This window comes from Astyanax mexicanus, chromosome 13, assembly GCF_023375975.1.
Source record: "Astyanax mexicanus isolate ESR-SI-001 chromosome 13, AstMex3_surface, whole genome shotgun sequence".
Taxonomy (NCBI): domain Eukaryota; kingdom Metazoa; phylum Chordata; class Actinopteri; order Characiformes; family Acestrorhamphidae; genus Astyanax; species Astyanax mexicanus.
The window spans coordinates 16,371,676-16,392,767 of NC_064420.1; the positions used below are offsets into that span (position 1 = coordinate 16,371,676).

The 21,092-nt window shown below is 40.0% G+C and overlaps 1 protein-coding gene across 1 annotated transcript in view; it reads left to right on the forward strand.

Annotated features, from left to right (window-relative positions):
- The window catches only part of zbtb46 (zinc finger and BTB domain containing 46), a 135,583-nt gene that overhangs the window by 52,118 nt on the left and 62,373 nt on the right, over positions 1-21,092 (forward strand). The gene's annotated exons all lie outside the window — the stretch shown is intronic.

Genomic DNA, 21,092 nt, shown 5'->3' on the forward strand with positions numbered 1-21,092 from the left:
GGTGGTATGCTGACATTACCCTGGATACCGTGGCTCTTGATACATCACAAAGACTTGCTGTCTTGGTCACAGATGCACCAGCAAGACGTGCACCAACAATTTGTCCTCTTTTGAACTCTGGTATGTCACCCATAATGTTGTGTGCATTTCAATATTTTGAGTAAAACTGTTCTTTTACCCTGCTAAGTGAACCTTCACACTCTTATTGGTGCAATGTGCAATTAATGAAGATTGGCCACTAGACTGCTCCAATTTAGCCATGAAACCTCCCACACTAAAATGACAGGTGTTTCAGTTTCATTGTCCTACCCCTGTAGAAGTGGCTGATGAGAAGATACTGTCTTACTGATGCTTTGGAGATGTCGAGTGTTTGTTTGAATCTAACAAGCTCTACTTTAGCTGGTTGTAGGGTTTTTTTGGAAGTAGCTTGGGTTATTGATATACAGTATTACCTACAACCAATTGCACCATCCACTGTGGGGTGTAATGCCTTAAATGACATATTCCCCGCACACACCCCTGTGACACTATGGAGTAAGGAATGTCCCATACACCTCACTCTAACTCCCATAATTTACATGAATGGCATTGCCATGAAAATGCTTAATAGTGTTCAGTATGACTCACAAGATAACACCTCACAACGTACAAATGTGTGTCCCCTGAAATAAAGCATAAATGTACCTACTGCTGTAAAATGACCCATGACTTCAGGTGTATTTTAAACACGTAATTTTACCCTCAAAATGTTATTATTATTATTTAATTTTTGCTGATAATATGAATATCAGCAGGTGGTGGATGAAATGATAGCTATCATTAAGCTAGCTGATAGATCTCCTAACATTGACTAGCCTGCTAACTGCACTATATTCTCTTGGAAAAAAAAACATTGTGTCTGGGTTGATCATTGACCAAGAATACCCTCCTGTTACCAAAAGTAAATAAGGAAGCTTACTTCTAGTGCTGGGCGGTTATGGCCTAAATAAAAAAACGTAATAGATTTTTCCCCCTAACTGAAAATCTAACTACAGATGACAAAGAAATGGTTCAAAACTAGGTATACGTGTAAACAAAAATAAAATAACGCACTTGTGTTTTCCACAATTAATCACGGATCCTTATTAGAGAGCAATGATGCTGCAGTTTGTAGAACTGGTAGGATTTATATCTAGCTAAATATATGCTGCATAGTCTGTGGAAGGTGCCTGTAACCACGGAAAAACGGATAAACACTTCAGAAATGAGTAGTGCTTTCGGGTGTTTTAGATAAAAAAGATTACTCTATTTTGAAAATTGCAGTAAAACTGTAAATCAAATTAACCAAATTAATCATGAAAATTGCCCAGCACTACTTACTCCTAATATTTCATTATTTAGTTACACATTCATTTAACATGGCCTAGGGCATAGGTCGGCAATAGGCAGCCCGCGGGCCAAATGTGGCCTGCCAGCGTGAAACATCTAACTTTATTTTACACGCCTCCCCTGTCCCTCTATCGCGCTCGGCGTGATTTTAGTGTCCGCCCATTAACGTTTTTCCACTCGTAAGGCTTTTTTTCCCGGCTGTTACTCAGTTCACTAGCTGGGGCAACTGTAGTATATTTGACCGCGATCCTAACGACTCGGGTTTGATCCCGAGAAGCAGTGTGTTTATTTATTAATTTTTTCCTTTCTTCCTGGGTTTACCTGCTTCATTTTTCAAAAACAGATTTTTTTTTGTGGCCCACCACGCAATGGCTTGGAAAATATCTGGCCCGCGGCCAAAACTAATTGCCGACCACTGGCCTAGGGCTAATTAATATAACAAAAGGTAACATAAGGTTTTAGAAAAAGCTGAACATTGTGAGATGGCAATGGTGCTGATGTTACCTCCTCCAGTTTCCAGCAGCCTGCAATGTCTGTGCACTGACTGCACTGACCATTCACTTCTCGTGCATTCGGAAAACCTGTAGTGGACTGTGCCTCTGTCTTCTATTGATCGAGTTTTCTATTGATAGATTATTTCGCAATGCAATAGAAACAGTGTTGGGTGAACAAATATTTTACGTTAAATGGTGGGCAGGTGGTGCAGCCTTTATACTTTTTCACATATACACTTCTTCCCGATCCTTGTAGCTTCTAGTTATTTGTAGTCTTTATTCCATCTGCTAGAATTCAGATCGTTTTGGAGAATTAGTTCAGCTTCAGAGACAATGCAAACCCTTTTTTATGAAATATTGGACAATTACGGCTTCTTATAGATTGAGGTGGGGAGTTTGGGGTTGAAAACTCATCTCCTCATTAATATCAGACACACACATGGGACACGAGACACGAGCCTCATCAACCTAAAAACAAAAACGTGCTGTCGTCTTTAGGAATGAGAACGAGCGAGCGTGTGTGTGTGTGTGTGTGTGTGGTGGGGGTACCTGTGTGAGCAGCGTTTAGCTGCTGCTGCAGCTGATGATAGGTATGTAGATCATTAAAAGTGAGGCAACTGTAATCTCGGGTGTATTCGAGCGGGCGGCGAAATGGGCACACACACTCTTTAAGAAAACAGGATAATTGAAATGACCTTGGTGGCAAAGTGAGGATTAAGGTGTGTTTTTTGCGTATGTGTGTGTGTGCGCATGTGTTTGGAGGCTCCACCCCATGGGGGCTTTAGGGAAGGTCTTGTGAAGTGTGAGGAAAAAGGGAGGGCGGAGAAAAGATCTGCATCAGCTTAGAGCCAGTTTACCTACTTAACTCTGGAGGCACTCTCTCAGCCCCCGCCCACATACACACACACACACACACACACACACACCTCCTCTCCACCAGCTAGCCCTGATACCTGAGGCTCTGACAGAAATAACCGCACAGGCTGACCCAGCCCAAAAGAGCAAACATGAAGAACAGGACTTGATATGTCTCAGATAGTGTCTCAGTACAGCTCCTCACAGCGACGGTGCTGTACACATCCACAGGCTGCAAATATAGATTCTGTAACAATCTGCTAACACTGCGTTAAGTCAATCCAATAATCCAGCGATCACTCAGATACACGTCTCCTGACTGTTTAACGGATTCTCTTCTGAATTCCTCCAAGCCAATAAAGCGCCCCACAGCTTTAGATTACTCTGTTTACTGGGAACATTTATTATGCCATGACAAAACATGATGAAACGCTCAGTAATAGGTATTTTGTTTAGGGGTGATATATTAAATATATCAGAAATAATATATACAGCTCTGGAAAAAATTAAGAGACCATTTAAAAACCTCTGGAGTATAATTAAACCAAGCTGAACTGTTGAGTTTTTGCACCACGAGTGGCATAAAGTTATCCAAAAGCAGTGTGTAAGACTGGTGGAGGGGTACATGCCAAGATGCATGAAAACTGTGAATAAAAAACAGGGTTATTCCAAAAAATCTGATTTCTAAACGCTTAAAACTTTATGAATATGAACTTTTTTTTTTTGCCTTATTTGAAGTATGAGAGCTCTGCATCTTTTTTTTATTTCAGCCATTTCTATTTTTTTTTTTTTTTGCACAAAAATGCTCTAAATGACAATATTTTATTTGGAATTTGGGAGAAATGTTGTCCATAGTTTATAGAATAAAACAAAAATGTTCATTTTACTTAAACATATACCTATAAATAGCAAAATCAGAGAAACTGATTCAGAAACTGAAGTGGGCTCTTAATTTTTTCTCTAATTATTTGTGTCATAATGTGAGTGTTGGACATTTGCTAGAATAGAGATGAGAAAATGGGGGTTTATGTTTATGAGCCGGGGTATTTTTGTGGTTGGTATACTTTTATGTATAACAGAACTACAGTGAGATGCTAAAAGTACAGTGAGATGCTAAAAGTCATTATGAATTGATCATGAAGTGTTGCCTTTGGGGATGGCTGGGGAATGCCCACACCTGTATAAGTTGTGAGATGTTTCCTTGTGAGTGAGAGGTTAAACAAGCCAATGTGCTCAAGGCAAGGCAAGCGAAAGGCGAAACGATTTAATCAATTAAAAAATGTATGTATGTATTTATTTTTTTTATCAATTTATCCTAATTGAGTGATTGACTTCTGTGGTTGGTTAATCATGTCAGTGCTAATAAGAGGTGTATAGAATATTAATAACATCAAAGTATTGCAATACTTTGTTTTGTAATACTGTATAGATTTTCCAAAATACAGTATAATTAAGCATTTATTTAATAAAAGCTTACATGTAAAGATTGATATCAGGCAGAGGTTCATTTAGTGTTGTGTTTAAACCCCGCTCACTAGATAACAGTGATGTAGTCTGTTGTTAGATTCCACTGTTCTGATTGGACAGAAAGTAAAGTTTTCTTTTACTAATATGATGTGTTTTTTTAATACTGTGAGAGTATAAAATCACAGTATGTCTTCATGCTTACAGTACAGTATCGCAAAATCCGGTGAAATATTGAATCCCCAATGAAATTGAATTGCCAGTACACCTCTAGCTCTAGTGGTAATTATATAAATGTACTGTACAGTAAATGCCAGGGTAAACCTGTTGAACCTACACGCAGCCTAAGTCCGCGAGGGAGTTGAGGCAGTATGGTTTTTCAGGGAGGTATAGAGCTTTTGGAAGAGTGAGCCGGATTCGGTGAAAGGCCACAGGAAGTGTCTAGTTGCAGATGGAGTGATGGCATGGACCAGCCTGGCATTTAGTTCCTGCACTGAAAGTGCTTTCAGGACGCAGGCGCTCCACTCGCTGATGTGTAGAGAAACGCTCAGGGCAGGGTGGAGGTGCTAGCTTGTGTTTCAGCCTTATTTAAATTTATATTGATTTCCTTTATTTTTTTTGTTGTTTTGTCTGAAATCTGTAATGTAGATTATATACATGTATGTACTTGAGTTTGCTGTGTGTGTTTGGGTAAGTGCAGTATTAGTGCTGAGGTTAGGGATTATTTGGGATGAATGGGAAGCCTAAACAAAAAGAGTGGCCAGTCATAATACTCTCTCTCTCTCTCTCTCTCCCTCTCTTTCTCTCTTTCTTTGTAACACACACACAGACAGACTGACACTCCCCCCATCACTCTGACTCTTTGAGTCCACCTCCACTAAGAGCTAAGCCTAATTGCCTCATTCCGTATTGATACTGTTTGTCCATATGTTTGAACACTATCTGCACAATGACCTTCTCACAATGCCGATTACACATTAAGTTAATCCCGAATTAAACGAGATAATGGGTTTGACCTGATTTGCATACTACTTTTTTACAGACTTAACTTCCATTGGGCGTTTTAAGTCATGCCTCTTTTGAAAGGATTGAGTTCATTTCGGAAGCCTCTGTCCAATCAGCTTAATACCAGAAACTGAAAATATAAAATATAAAAAATATACACACAGATTTGTACACATAGTGTTTGTTACTTGTTTTTCTTAAATGTTCCTTGTTATTTTTTTGTGTATGTGTGTGTTAAGACACTGGCCTGCTCATTCTGGAGGTTTCTGCAGATGCGTGCTGTTAATCTCTTTATATTATCTAGTTTAAGTTCCTTCTCCTGCAGACAGCTGGTTAAAAAACTTATGCAATTATGAGAAGCAATGTGAAGGCACACTGCCAGTTAGTATTTGGGTCTTTCTTTTTCTCTCTCTCCCTCTCTTTCTTTCTGTGTGTGTGTGTGTGTGTGTGTGCGCACTGAATAATGGGCACTTAACTCAGACTTCCATAGAAAGCAAGGCCTTCTGTTGGGCAACCCTCCTCTACTCTCTTGCCTCAGACTTAAACCCACACACTCAACCACGTCACGAGCCAGACAGCAGTACCACCACCGCCATGTTAACCCTTACAGTTTTAGACAATACTTTAAAAACAAGAACTAACATATTTAGGAAAATACAGCAAAGATGTGTAATCAAAAACTTAATGACATTTTAACAGTTCACAATTTGTATGAATTTTTTAACCAAAATGCAGTTTTAAAACTGCTGACAAAACCTCTTAATACAACGATCTTGTGAGGATGGGAGGTGGAAGATAAGCTTTCCTCAGTCTCTACAGGAGCGCTGCTGGGCTTTCTTGGTTATGGTGCTGGTGTTGAGGGAACAGGTGAGGTTCTCTGCAATGTGAACATCGAGGAACTTGGTGTTCTTCATAATTTCAGTGATCTGTATTTAATTAGCTTACTAACGAACTATAGCTACTGTATTAGTCAGGTGTATTTAAAGTAGCTAAGCTAGTTAACTATATCTTCAATTTAATTAAATCAAATTATTTAGCTAGATAACGTTAGCTTCTGCATTAATTAACTGTATTTAATTAGCCAGCTAACTAATTGTAGCTGCTGTATTAGTTATTTTAAACTAGCTAGCTAACTGTAGCTTCTGTATTAGTCAGGTGTACTTTTTTAAGCTAAGCTAGTTAACTATCTTCTATATTAATATAGTAAAAAAAATGTGCTAGTTAATTTTAGCCTCTGCATTAGTAAACTGTATTTAAGCTAGTTAAATATATTGAATACGTATAAATAAAAAGGTATAAACATTAAGCTATTCATTAGTTAACTGTATTTAATTAGCTAGTTAACTGTAGCTACTGTATTAGTTAACTGTATTTAATTAGCCAGCTAGTTAACTGTGTCTTCTGTATTAGTTAACTGTATTGAATTAGCTAGCTAGCTAATTGTAGCTACTGTATTAGTTATTTTAAGCTAGCTAGCAAACAGTAGCTATTGTATTAGGTAGGTGTATTTAATTAGCTAAGCTAGTTAACTGTATCTACTATATTTATTAAGTATTTAGCCAGTTAACGTTAGCATCCGTCTTTTGTATTAGTTAATTATATTTAATTAGCCAGCTAGTTACTTGTAGCTGCTGTATTAGTTAGCTGTATTTAATTAGCCAGTTAACGTTAGCATCTGTGTTAGTTAACTGTATTTAATTATCCAGGTAGTTAACTGTGGCTGCTGTATTAGTTAGCTGTATTTAATTAGCTACTTAATGTTAGCGTCTGCGTTAGTAAACTTTATTTAATTAGCCAGCTAGTTAACTGTGGCTGCTGTATTAGTTACCTGTATTTAATTAGCTACTTAATGTTAGCGTCTGCGTTAGTAAACTTTATTTAATTAGCCAGCTAGTTAACTGTGGCTGCTGTATTAGTTACCTGTATTTACTTAGCTAGTTAACTGTAGCTACTGTATTAGTTAGCTGTATTTAATTAGCTGACTAGTTAACGTTAGCGTCTGCGTTAGTTAACTGTATTTAATTAGCTAGTAAACTGTGTTTACTGTATTAGTTAGCTGTATTTAATTAGCCAGCTAGTTAACTGTAGCTGCTGTATATGTTACCTGTATTTAATTAGCTAGTTAACTGTAGCTGCTGTATTAGTTAGCTGTATTTAATTAGCCTGTTAGTTAACTGTAGTGATGGAGTAATAATTTCGGAAAATGTTATAAGAGTCAATTAAGGGGCAAACCACGCTTCGAGTTTAGCACTTGTCTTTAAAACCGAACAGCTAAGGAACTGAAAGTGGATTCACAGTAAAATTATTATTAATTATACGCACAGCGTGTTATTGTTTTAGTGATAGCTAAATTAATAAATGTAAATTTGTTGACTGTTTAACAGTAGAATTAGATGTAAAGATAATCTGTGTATTATTAGGATATTACTAATATTATTATTGGTAATGGTAGGTGTTGATGGTTTACAGGATGAGGGTAGGACAGGGGGGTTTCTATGGTTTTATTTAGATACACTCTCTGACCTTTTTGTGTGATCATGGGGATTTTTCAGCCTCTGCTCAGGATGTGTCCCTCTCACACATATGCTATTGTAGATAGCAGTGTCATATCATATCTCTGCCATCAGAGTTAAAACTAATTTTAGTAATTCTTCTTCCACCTCTGCTTTCCACCGCATATGATACAACATTCACAGAATAATTCTGATTAAATGCTACCACCACATCAGAGGCTGCGTGTTCTGTCTGGGGGTTAGCGATTGTCTGTTTCAGGTGCTCTGTTTCTAATTTTCTTTGTATAAGTCTTTGTGATAGTTCCTGTGGGTTCTTTTCTGCAGGTCTGCAGCTGTGTGTGTGTGTGTGTGTGTGTGTTATGCCTGGGTTTTGAGGGTTGACTGTGCAGGTGTGTGCACAGGTGTGTGTGTGCGCAGATTGAAAAGTATTAATGGGAGTTTCTGGAGGCACTTAAAGCCAGTCACTCTCAATAAACACTCAAAAGCATTAAAGAATTAACCTCCTCCCAAAGCACACACACTCATTTACACACACATACACACACATTTCGTCGCTGTACAATGAAAAACATATCTCCAAGTATCTCCATTTTTGAAGATTTTTAGTTTACTACATAAATTTAACAGACAAACTGTCCCTTACACTGTGCCAAAATTTCTTGATGAACAGACCAATAGAAATACTTAAAAATGACCAGAAATACATTTTTACATTGAATTTAAAATTAAAATTGTAGTTTTTTTTTTCGCTCTCCTGTAAAGTTGCTGTTTTGAAGATACTGTTGCTGTTTTGAAGTCTGTGTGTTTGCTAAATTGCATAGATTACATTTAGTGTAGTTAGTTTTGGTTTTGCACAAAAGAATTGTGCTACATTCTGTCTTCATCACCTACGTCTCACCATACTTGAAACTGGTTGGTTTGTAGAAGGCCATGCGTCGAATAGTGCCATGTTATTAATTCGTTGAGTTGCCTTTCCAGGTGTTGTGCTGAATTCTGCGTCCCTGACAGAATCTGACTTGCTTTGAATTCAGATGCATAATGTAACAGAATGAGCGTAAGAGATTCCTCTTGGATTTCTTTTATTTCCGTTTATAAATCAGGGTTAATCTACATTTACAGTAGGTACAGGAATCACTAGTGTAAGCTTTTATACCCATAGTGCTGTGTAATGCACCTGCACACCAATTGGTATCAGGCTTACTTTTAAAAGACTTGCTTTGTTGGAGTAACACTCTCTACTGTCCAGAGAAATGTTTCTACTACTTGTTGGTGGAGGAGCATTACTGTGAGGATTTGATTGCTTTCATCAACGTTTTATTAGTTAGTTCAGGTTATTGTATGATTTCCACCCCACCTCATCTCTTAAATCCCTAACTCATCCCATAAGTATTGGATGGAGGTCCATCATTTCAGTGAATTCATTTCCACTGCTCCACAGCTCAGTGCTGGGTGGTCTTTATACCCCCCTTCTAGCCCACACCTGGCATAATGCATGGGTTCATGTACATTTGCAAGGTGGTTCATGTACAATGTATCTGCTTCAGGGAGTCCAATTCTATTGGCAATACCTCTTTAGCCGTGTGTGTGTGTACTCCTCCATATCAGCATATCATGTCAGCAATGGGTGCAACTTAAAAAAAGTAGCTGGATGCATTTAATTAGAGAGGATGTGGAATTTAAATGTTTTTTTATATCGCCCAGTACAACAGTAAAATCTACAGAAAACAGTTCTGTGCTTTATAAACAGATCAATAATCTGATGTAAACGTTCTCTAATGACTTTTCTCAATAACTCATTTAAGAACATTCTTAGGAAGAAAAGAATGAGAACGAGGCCCACAGTTTGTTGCATTCCAGTATCTGATACAGCATTTTTCTCGGATGTTGGCCTGATACAATACTCATTAAAACCAATCAGACATTTCTAATGATATTCCTTAGAGATGTGTCAGTTAGGGATAAGGTCTCTCTAATTATAGCGTCCTTATTTCCACACTTGTAGAAATCCACTCTGTAAGATTTCCTTGAAGAACAGAAACATCAAGTCAAACTCGTCTATATTTCTTTTTTTTTTATCTTTTTTTTTTTGTATTTTTGTAACTTTACTAATGTTAATTGCTGCAATGCTATGACAACTGTATTGTTATCTAATTTATACTGTGTTACATATTACATTCTTCTTGTTTGCTTCTTATTATTTATCTGTCTGTAACGTGAGATATCGACAGCATTGCAGTTCCAGATTTAGTTTGTTCTGATTATTGCAGCTTTTTTATTGGCCATGCTGTTTTATTGAAATTCACTCAAATTAGATTTGTTTTATTAGGAATCTTTTTTAAGTGTGTACAAGCACCGTACTTCTACCCAACCAATACACATAATTTTGGATGTTATGGGGTCTATCTTACACCCTGCGCAAGGCGTGTTGTGGTGCTCATTGCTATTGCCATCTTGGTGGCAGAAAACACACGTGCGCCTCTGATTGTCTTGAACCCTGGCAACAGTCAAGCGTTCATTGCTATCTTAGCAACGCATGAACATACGGGCACGCCGCAGAGCACAAACCCAACATTAACATCAACAATAAACAGAATACACAATAAAATAACATTTCTATTTCCATAAATGACCTGCTCACATACTGCTGAGGAGCATAGAAACACTGCACCATTAAAATACCAATACACCAAAGTCACAGCGCACTGTTAAAGCTAATTTAAGTGGCATGCTGCTTGGTTAATTTCACATTTCGCACAACACAACCATGATTACTTAAGAGAATTAGTACTTGAGTACATATATTTTGAGCCATGCATTGCATACTTTTTTATTTGTCTTTTTTTCATCTGTCGTTACTCCCATTCACTCCTGTTCATTTTCACCCATACCAAAACGCAATCTCTCCTCTGTCTGACAGCCACCACACTGCTTGTACTTATTCACAGCATGTCCCCAAGCTCTAATCCACAGCCCACACTCATCTATTTGTTGTTTTTTCATCCCTCGTTCCTCCTACTCTACTGTGCAACTATTTAGCATCTTCTTTAGGAAATGCTCCTCACTAGTTACTACACTATATGATAGATTTATAAAGAAATATGCTGTTATTTCATTTCACATCCCTCCAACATTGTCGATGCTGTGCTGGAGCTGAGCTGTTTGACGGACTGACTGTGTCAGTGTAAGTGTGTGTGCTGCAGCCAGTAAGATGATGTCTGCTCTCGGCTGCTCATGTGCCAGCATCAGATTGTTTAACATGATATTTCCAGCATCATTTCCCAGCACACGCTGTCACAGCACGATGCCTCCTGTTTGTAAACTCTGCAGACAGTGTGTATTTGTGTGTGTGTGTGTGTTTGTGTGAGTGTACATGTGCACTTGTGTTTTATGCATGTGTGTATGTGTGTGTATATGTGTGTTTTTTCAGCCTAAAAATGCGGCTAAAATCAAACTGTTCCGCCTTACTGTACGCCACCACTCCACCGTCAGTCTCTCTCCTGTGTTTTTTTTTTCTTTTCTTTTCTCTCCTTGCTTGGTCTCTGTAGTGTAAAGGTGAGTGTGAGCAGTAATGAGAGTGAGCCCCCCATTCACCCCCCGCCCCTCCATTCTCCCCACAGTATTTACACCTCATTAAACTTGAAATAGGTTTAATATTTAAAACACCGCCAACATAGCTCAGCCCCCTCGCCCCTTTCACCTCTGGATTTTTTTTACCCTCTCCTCTTTCTCCCAGTTTAATAATCTACTTTCATATTTCCTGCTGATGTACTCCCTCTCCATTAAAACCAAAATAGATTTAATATTTCACCAGTTAAATTTTAACCCCTGCCTTCTCATGTGATTTATGTCTTTCTTTCTTTTCCCGATTCTTTCTCTCTCCCTTTTGTACACTCTATCTCTCTTTCTTTCTGTTTCTTTATTTAGGGCTACACAATACAAACCACTTATGCATCAACATTACAATTTACGCATGCACATTTTACAAATTGTCACATTGCAGGCCATGCTAAGGCCCAATCCCATTTCACCCCTTGGCCCTACCACTTACCTCTACCCCTTCTTTTCGAGTGTACCCCTTCCCCTTGGAACAGTGTTACCGGTATAAGGGGAAGGGGTGAAATCCTCCCTCTAAGAATTGGGACAACCCTTCAAGCACCCGATATGACATTAGGAGCACTAAAGTTTAGTAACCTAGCTGCTGCTGGTTAACTAGTAAACTTTAGGGCTATATTGTTTATCTTTAGAAATATGGTGCAGAAATTCATTATTATTGTCCATTCCTTAATTCCTCTGTGATGGGGAGCTGAAATGAGCTTTAATTAGCTTTTATTTTATTAAAATTTTCCTTTCCGCTAAAATGCTGCAGCTTTTGCCGTCTGTTGCACCATTTAAGGTGTAACAGGATAGTTAGCTATCTAGCTAACTACTGAGACAAACTAGTAGGGATCTTTTTTATGCTTGTTATGAAGAATTTGACCATAAAACATTGAAACTATACATTAAACTCTTGCCATCTTACCAGTGATTCTCATAACCCTTCAGTTGAAGTGTGCATCTGACAAATTTCCGTATTAAGGGCTAACAAGCCCTATCGGGCCAAGGGGTGAAATAGGATTGGGCCTTATGTTAGGTTTAAAATTCTGTTTCTCCCTCTTTAATTCTGTGTGTCATCACTGTCTAATCCTACTTTCTCTCCTTTATTTCGCTCTCCCTGTCCTCAATCTATCTCTCTCTCTTTCCCTCTTTATGTCTTTTTTGAGGGAAAGGGAGGTGATTCTGGATTTATCAGCCCACAGAAATGACCTTCTGAGCTTCTTTATTTTTTACTCTTTCTCTCTTTCTCTCTCTTTCTCTCTCTCTCTCTCTCTCTCTCTCTCTCTCTCTCTCTCTCTCTCTCTCTCTCTCTCACCCCATGTCTGCTCAGCCCCACAGTGTTTTGTGTTATCCCCTGAATGGGGCTGAATGCTTGTTTGTTCTGGGCAAAGTTGTCATGTCGATCTGCCAGAAAGACTTTTTTGTGTTCCACCTCCCTCTTTTACCATTCTCTGCCTCCTCTCTCTCTCTCTCTCTCTCTCTTTCGCTGTCGCTCTGTCTTTCACTACCCTATAAAGCATGTCCACCAATTCTTCACTCCTCCCACCTCTGTCTCTCTCTGCCTCTCACACTGCAGGCAGCTCGTCAGGCAGCGCTTTCGCTAGAAAAATCTAGTCTTCTGCGCGGAGTTCCCCTTCTTACTATCTCCAGCTCCCTTAACCACAACCAGCACTCACAAAATTACCCATCAGCCCTGCTGCCCCTTCCCCAACAAACACACAGGCTAACTCGCACCTGCTCTATATATACAAACACTCACACATTGCGTGACCTGCAGCGTCTCGGGCCAGGAAACCACGGCCACGGACAGCACCGACAAGTGTGACACTGTCATCATTTTCCAACACGTCACCGCCCCCTGCCCCTGCTCCATACGGCGGCACTGCCACCCAGCAGAGATGGAGGGATGAAGGGGAAAAAAGGGAGGCAGACAGGAGTTGGAAGAATGGCAGCCCAGTTTCGCGGCTCCACCCTGCACCTGCACGGTGTCAGTATATCTGCGCTCTGTCCGTGCCTGGTGCCGCCGGCCTGGGCCTGCCCGAATCAGCCCAGCCAGGGATCATGCTTCCCCCCTTTAAGACAGGTGGAGCTGATAGCTTACAGTTAAATATTCGGGATTCTGTTTGCTATAAATCTGTGGTGCAACTGATAAAACCTGCAAAAGAAAGAGAATTTTGGTTTTCCTGATTCACATGATATTGTCTCCTTCTTTATTGTCAATTTAGTACCCAAGCAGATTTCTGAAAAAATTATTTCTGATTCTGTCATAAGAGTGTTGTAAGAGTGTGAACGGTCACACTTTTGGGCCTCCCTCCTTGTCTCTGCCGACTCTAGTGACTGTAACTCCCATAATTCCACACTCATGAAGGCTTCAGTTATGTGCCCATCAACAGCTGTATAGTTTTGAACAGCTCTCATGTTCGCTATCTCCTGAGTATTAGATTAGTCTCAACAGTGTGTTTCTACCTGTTTGTATCACTGAGCTTTCAGCGTGTCTGTGACTTTGCGATGTATTGTCATCCCTCTATCTAGTCACATACTGAATACTCTTGTTTGTGTTTTGTCAGCCTGTTTACCCACTTATCGTTGTTCCTTTTGCTGCTTTAGAAAATCCATGGAGGATAAACATACCCTATGCTCATAGGCTAGCTCGTTAACTAGCTCTTGAGCAGCATTGGGTATGTTTTTCTAGATGACCATCTGATCTTGAGCTGGATTTTTAGCAGGGATGCCTATGCCATGCCTATGTCTTTGCATTGTTACTCAATGTGACCCAATGGTCGTTTTTTAACTATTTCCAACCTTTTGTAACTGCAAGCATCTGACCAGTGCTTTACAAGTTACATGATCCTGAACTCATTACATGTATTACATGCAGTTGTGCATGTAATACTGGTAAGCTAGAGAACCTTAGTTACTAGTTTGTGGACAAACTTTACCAATATCATTCTAAAACCAATCATTTCAGATTTCACCTGTTGGTGATGATGACAGGACATAATGTAGTAATGTTCTTTATTTCACTCAGTCAGTAAACTGCAGTGTTAAACCAGTCAAAATGTACACAATGTAACAAACACATTGGCGTTGTTTCTGCATTTCAGATGTAATAACACAGTTATTACATATATTACATCCATTATATATATATTCTTCAGTCAAGGATATGTCCAGCAGGCAGCTAGCAGATATGAACCAACATTCATAGCCATAAAAAAACAGAGCACCCAAGGATTATTCTACCTCTTTATTTAAACAGGTTAAGCTTTAATGCAAACATTCATCAGTAACATTGCTTTTATGAAGACAGTGTTTGATAGTGAATTGTCTCGCTGAGACGTGATGAAAGGTTTGACCGAAACACAATTAGACAGGCCTGTTAATGTGGTCGAGGGCTGTCTAACAGAAGATAATTTGTTTAATTGTGATGGAAATCGGGGGAGGGGTGCTTTAGTCTGATCATTCATCACTACACTGTCTAAGAGATGATTATCAGGGTATAAGAATTTCTTAGATCTGAATATGGCCTAAAAATCTGATTAAGAAATATGATAAAGAGAGCTGGATTTTAGCTCAGTAATCAGATTTCTCAGTGCATTTATACTTTTAACCGGAGTTTTCTCAGATTTTTCAGTTTACGCATGTTTGAAAAAAAGGTTGTGATACCAGAAAGATGGTGTCAAAACACTTTCGGTGTGACGCTGAAATGGAAGGATTTGTTGAATAATTAAAAAAAAATCTTTTATCTGTGTTTAAAAAAAAAAATGGCATGAAAATCAGGTTTACATGATGTTTACACCACATTCTATTCTATGAGTTTATTGACTGGTTAGAAACCAAAAACTTAATTATTGTCTAGCTCATTTTGAGTAATTGGATTATGATGTGCATGTAAACACAATTTAATCTAATTTTATTTCTAATTTTTTCCCAAAATTTTATCCCCAATTTACACGGCCAATTACCCAACCCATTTATTAGGACTCCACCTATTAACAGAAGGGTGAAGACTAACACATGCCGAGTAGCATCACAGCGCGCTCGGAGGAAAGCGAAGTGACTCTGTTCCGATACATCAGCTCACAGACGCGTTGTGCTGATCGACATCACCCTTTGGAGTGATGAGAGGAGAGAGCGCCATCTACCCACCCAGAGAGAGCAAGACCAATTATGCTCTTTCGAGGCTCCAGTAGCTGATGGCAAGCTACATGAACAGGATTCGAAACAATCTAGACCGCTAGACCACTCAGAGCCCTAAAACACAATTTTAAGCATTACACTTAAACTAGCAGTATTATTTGATAAGTTCAAATGTACCAATATCATCTGAATTCTCAGTGTAATCCCGATAACACAGTGAGTCGTAACGGTCAGGATCTAGTACTTGCATGCCACTGTGTTCATGTAGGTTTAAACCCCCCACAAACAGTCCTCGCCTGCTATTTCCTCCTCTTGCAATGGGCAAGACAGGAGAGAGAGTGTGTGTGTGTGTGTGTATATGTGTGTGTGTATGAGATGGGGGTTAGGACACCACCAAAACGGTCACAGTTCCCCATTCAGGGCCAGACAACGCCCTGCTGTTTGTTTTCTTGCCCGGAGAGTTACTGCTCTATTTTATTCTGCGGCTTGTTCTTCCTCTTCTGGGTTTATGGGGGATTTCTGTGCTTTAGAGACAAACCCCCCCCACCCCCACACCCCTCACCAACCCAAAAAAGGGCCGAGAACCATGTTCCCACCAGCAGAGCACTCAGAGGACTGGCGAGGAGGAGGAGGAGGAGGAAGAGAGGAAGAGGCAGCAGGGTGTTAGGACAAGTAGACGCCGCAGGCAGGATGTGGAGGTCTGCTGCCCTCTGGGTGTGTCGGCTTGGCCCTGTCGCACACACACACACACACACACACACACACACACACACACTCACAAGCAACGCTTGTGGGAGGGTAAAGTCTCCCTTCCTTACACACACACACAATCATCCTGCCTTCTTTAACCCCCACACCCATCTCTCTCGATCTCTCTGTCTCTCTCTCTCACCCTTCATTTCTCTTATCCCCCATTTTCCTCCACTCCCCTTCCCATGGGGTGTGTTCTTCAGCCTCGCCGCCCCCTCAGGGAGGTGTGAGGGAGAAGGCGTTGGGGGTGATGACGAATGACGGATGAGGAAGCTATGAAGTTATGAAAAAGGGCAGAACTAAAAATTACTCTAAACTACATTACACATTGCTGTTGCCTTAAAGATCTGAATCATGAAACACTTTGGCCCAATCCCATTTCTCATGTGTACCCTCTACCCCTTGTTTTTGTGTGGGGTAGTGGTTGAAATCCTCCCTCCTGATTGAACAGGTGAATCATACTGAAAAGAGCCTGAAAAAAGAATCAAGACACCGTACCCCTCTATCCCAACAAGAATCAGCACACCCTACCCCTCTATCCTAACAAGAATCAGCACACCCTACCTCTCTATCCCAACAAGAATCAGCACACCCTACCCCTCTATCCCAACAAGAATCAGCACACCCTACCTCTCTATCCCAACAAGAATCAGCACACCCTACCCCTCTATCCCAACAAGAATCAGCAAACCCTACCTCTCTTTCCCAACAAGAATCAGCACACCCTACCCCTCTATCCCAACAAGAATCAGCACACCCTACCTCTCTATCCCAACAAGAATCAGTCCACCCTACCCCTCTATCCCAACAAGAATCAGCAAACCCTACCTCTCTTTCCCAACAAGAATCAGCACACCCTACCCCTCTATCCCAACAAGAATCAGCACACCCTACCCCTCTATCCCAACAAGAATCAGCAAACCCTACCTCTCTTTCCCAACAAGAATCAGCACACCCTACCCCTCTATCCCAACAAGAATCAGCACACCCTACCCCTCTATCCCAACAAGAATCAGCACACCCTACCCCTCTATCCCAACAAGAATCAGCACACCCTACCCCTCTATCCCAACAAGAATCAGCACACCCTACCCCTCTATCCCAACAAGAATCAGCACACCCTACCCCTCTATCCCAACAAGAATCAGCAAACCCTACCTCTCTTTCCCAACAAGAATCAGCACACCCTACCCCTCTATCCCAACAAGAATCAGCACACCCTACCCCTCTATCCCAACAAGAATCAGCACACCCTACCCCTCTATCCCAACAAGAATCAGCAAACCCTACCCCTCTATCCCAACAAGAATCAGCAAACCCTACCTCTCTTTCCCAACAAGAATCAGACCACCCTACCCCTCTATCCCAACAAGAATCAGCACACCCTACCTCTCTATCCCAACAAGAATCAGACCACCCTACCCCTCTATCCCAACAAGAATCAGCAAACCCTACCTCTCTTTCCCAACAAGAATCAGACCACCCTACCCCTCTATCCCAACAAGAATCAGACCACCCTACCCCTCTATCCCAACAAGAATCAGCAAACCCTACCTCTCTTTCCCAACAAGAATCAGCACACCCTACCCCTCTATCCCAACAAGAATCAGCACACCCTACCTCTCTATCCCAACAAGAATCAGACCACCCTACCCCTCTATCCCAACAAGAATCAGCACACCCTACCTCTCTTTCCCAACAAGAATCAGCACACCCTACCCCTCTATCCCAACAAGAATAAGCACACCCTACCCCTCTATCCCAACAAGAATCAGCACACCCTATCCCTCTATCCCAACAAGAATCAGCACATCCTACCCCTCTATCCCAACAAGAATCAGCACACCCTACCCCTCTATCCCAACAGTAATTGTGACAAGAATCGGATGAAATGGGTTTGGCCATTGTTGTGCAATGTTGTGAAAACCACCTAGTGCAAATGAACCCCGTCCAATCATGTTAAATGTATTGATAAAAGGATCTGTTTGTGAGTCAGTGTGTAGGAGGTGTGGTCAGTTTGAGGGTGAGGGTGATGGACATCACGCTATTGGTATTGACCACTTCACATGCATGCATCATCTTGTTTGGTAGGTGATGTTTTTGGTGTGGCGTAGTGGAAAGATGTGTGCCATGTTTGTGATGCGATTGGGCAATATGGTGTGTGTGTGTGTGTGTGTGTGGAGGGAGTTGGACTTTAGGCCAGATGGCTTTGTCCTTTACTCTACATCTCTGATCTGCTCCACCAGTTCACAGTGTCACTCCTGCTCTCCCACAGCACGAACACTGTAGAGCTGTGTTTTCTGTTATTTATTATTTTTATTGTGTGTGTGTGTGTAAAAGAGAGAGTTAGTGAACCAGCAAAATGAAAAATTTTGTCTGAAACCAAACAAGGCTGAATACCAAATACAGAGTTTGCAGGTTTATATCATTTTTTGCCACGTTTCACGTTTCAAAATAGTAAGCCTAAATAATAGCCTAAATGTACATTTGTCTTTCATGCCAAATAAAAATCAATAACAACAATAACTACAATTTAAAAATATGTATCTACTGAGTAAAAAAATACAATACATTCACCTTAGCACTGTTATTTTCATCATGAATGTATTTAAGTAGTGCAGTTTCAGTCATAAGTTTATCTCAGCAGCACTGCTTCAGTCACAATTTACACAGAGAAAGGCAGCTGGTCGTTTGATAAACAAAACAACTACTAACCCTAAGTTAGCTCAGCTAACATTACTATCCTAGTCCTGTAAAGCTTGTATCTTCCAGCTGGAAAACAGCTAATTTGTAAAGAGGTAAAAAAAAAAATGTTAAAAGTGAGCATGATAAGTAATGCTAAATATTGGGTAGAGTAAAAATGAACTCTCCATGTCGGCTCTCTCCCTCACTCCCTGCTGATTTGTATACAGCAGTGCTCTAATACTGAATACTAGTGATGGCTGAAAAAATTATTTGAGAAAATATAGTGATATGACTTCAAATAAATGATAAATTATTCTGTCCTTTCAATTATTTGGCTAAACACCAAACAATGTTTTTTTTTTTTTTAATATTCGGTGCCTCACTAGTATGAGTGAGTAAGTGAATTGTTTTTTTTTTCTGAATGTTGGACATATACATTCTTAAATGTCTGCTTTTAAACACACACTATAAACTCAGATGTGTATAAAACAGTGTAGAAAGGCAGTGTGGCGTTCTGTGTGAATTCTCCTCCACTGAAGAATATTTTTTTGACTGACTGTATAAAAAAAGAGAGGCCTGTCAGTGGGGGCGAACACAAACCTCCTTTTTCAGAGAAAATGGCAGGAAGCTGGCAGCCTGTTCCCCCTCTCAGAGGCATTGTGTGGTGGCAGAGCAAGCGAATGATAGAGAGAAAGAGAGAGAGAGAGAGAGAGAGGGTGACACCCCAGAGGTGGGCAGTTTCTTTCATTTTGGAGGCTCTGGGCTCTTCACCAGCTTTATTCCAAACAATCAACCTCTCCTGGGAGGAGACGTCCCTCACCAGCTACCTGCCAAACACACACACACACACACACACACTATAGTGCTGGGCATAACTGTTCCTTTCAAAGATTTGGTAAGAAGATGAATCAGAGGCCTGACTCTTTTCTAAGCAATGATCCAGTTTAGCTTGTTCATCTAAAATACTACAAAACATTTTTGGCAAAATACACATCACACACATCTCATACACACACACTCACACATAAATATCCACACACACACACACACACACACACACACACACACACACTATTAGGCCAGTCAGCATAACCTTTTATTGTTAGACAGTATACTGTTAATTAATTGCCAACAAAATTACTGTAATTTTAAGCCCATTTCATGCCACTTATATAATGATAATATAAAACCATTATGAACCAATGAATTTTATTTGCAAGATGTTTCTTGTCAAATTGGCATACTGCCAGTCAAAAGTACAAATACAGTATATATAATCTTTCATTTTTCTTGTTACATGCTCTATGAATAATTAATCTGAGTTAATCACATTCATCACTTTTTCCTTAGTAAGTATTCCAAACTGTACAAATCAAATGAATTTGTTTTGCTGAGGAACAAATGAATTAATCAAAACTGCTATACATTTAAAAGCTTCCTACAAAAACATTTCTAAAAAAAAAGGGTCACACACGTCAGAGTTTATTTTTCAGGAGTTTCCAGGCTACTCTAATATGTCTTAAGCTGTATCCGGATAGGATTATTCTCAGGGGGTCCTGGAGTAATTTTCTCTTTTATGAGGGGGTACTCTGTGATTTTATTCCCTCCCAGAACTACCATGGATAGCACTATACAGACAGGGTTAGTTTCTCAGGGGTACGTCTGTGAAAAATATTTACACTTCTACTCAGTGATAAAACTCTTGCATCCGGACTACTTTCTCGGTCACATGATATCAGGCTGTGTCCCTCTGTCAGTGCCATGTTTGGTTCAGTAGCTCCTCCATTTCCACTCGCTGTTTTCTTTACGTGGATCTCCATGGAAACACGCGCCCAAAGTGTAATTATGGAGTGCGGCAGTGGACAAATAGCTATTTTATTACATCCGAGGTGACGAAACTCAGAGATGTGCGTCCTGACGGGAATAAAATTACAGAAGGACCACAGAAGGACTTCAGCGAAAAACAGTAGGAAAATCAGCCTGTTCTTTTAAGTAAATATTATATATATATATATATATATATATATATATATATATATATATATATATATATATATATATATAACATGATATATCACATGAACTCACCTCAACATGCCTTCTGCAATCATGTAGTCCTCTGTGGGCAATGCTAAAATCACTATTACAAACTGTACTTTTACCAGACATATGATTTACTTTGGAGTAGTCTGAGGTAAAATGAGTTTTAATGGGAACCATGATG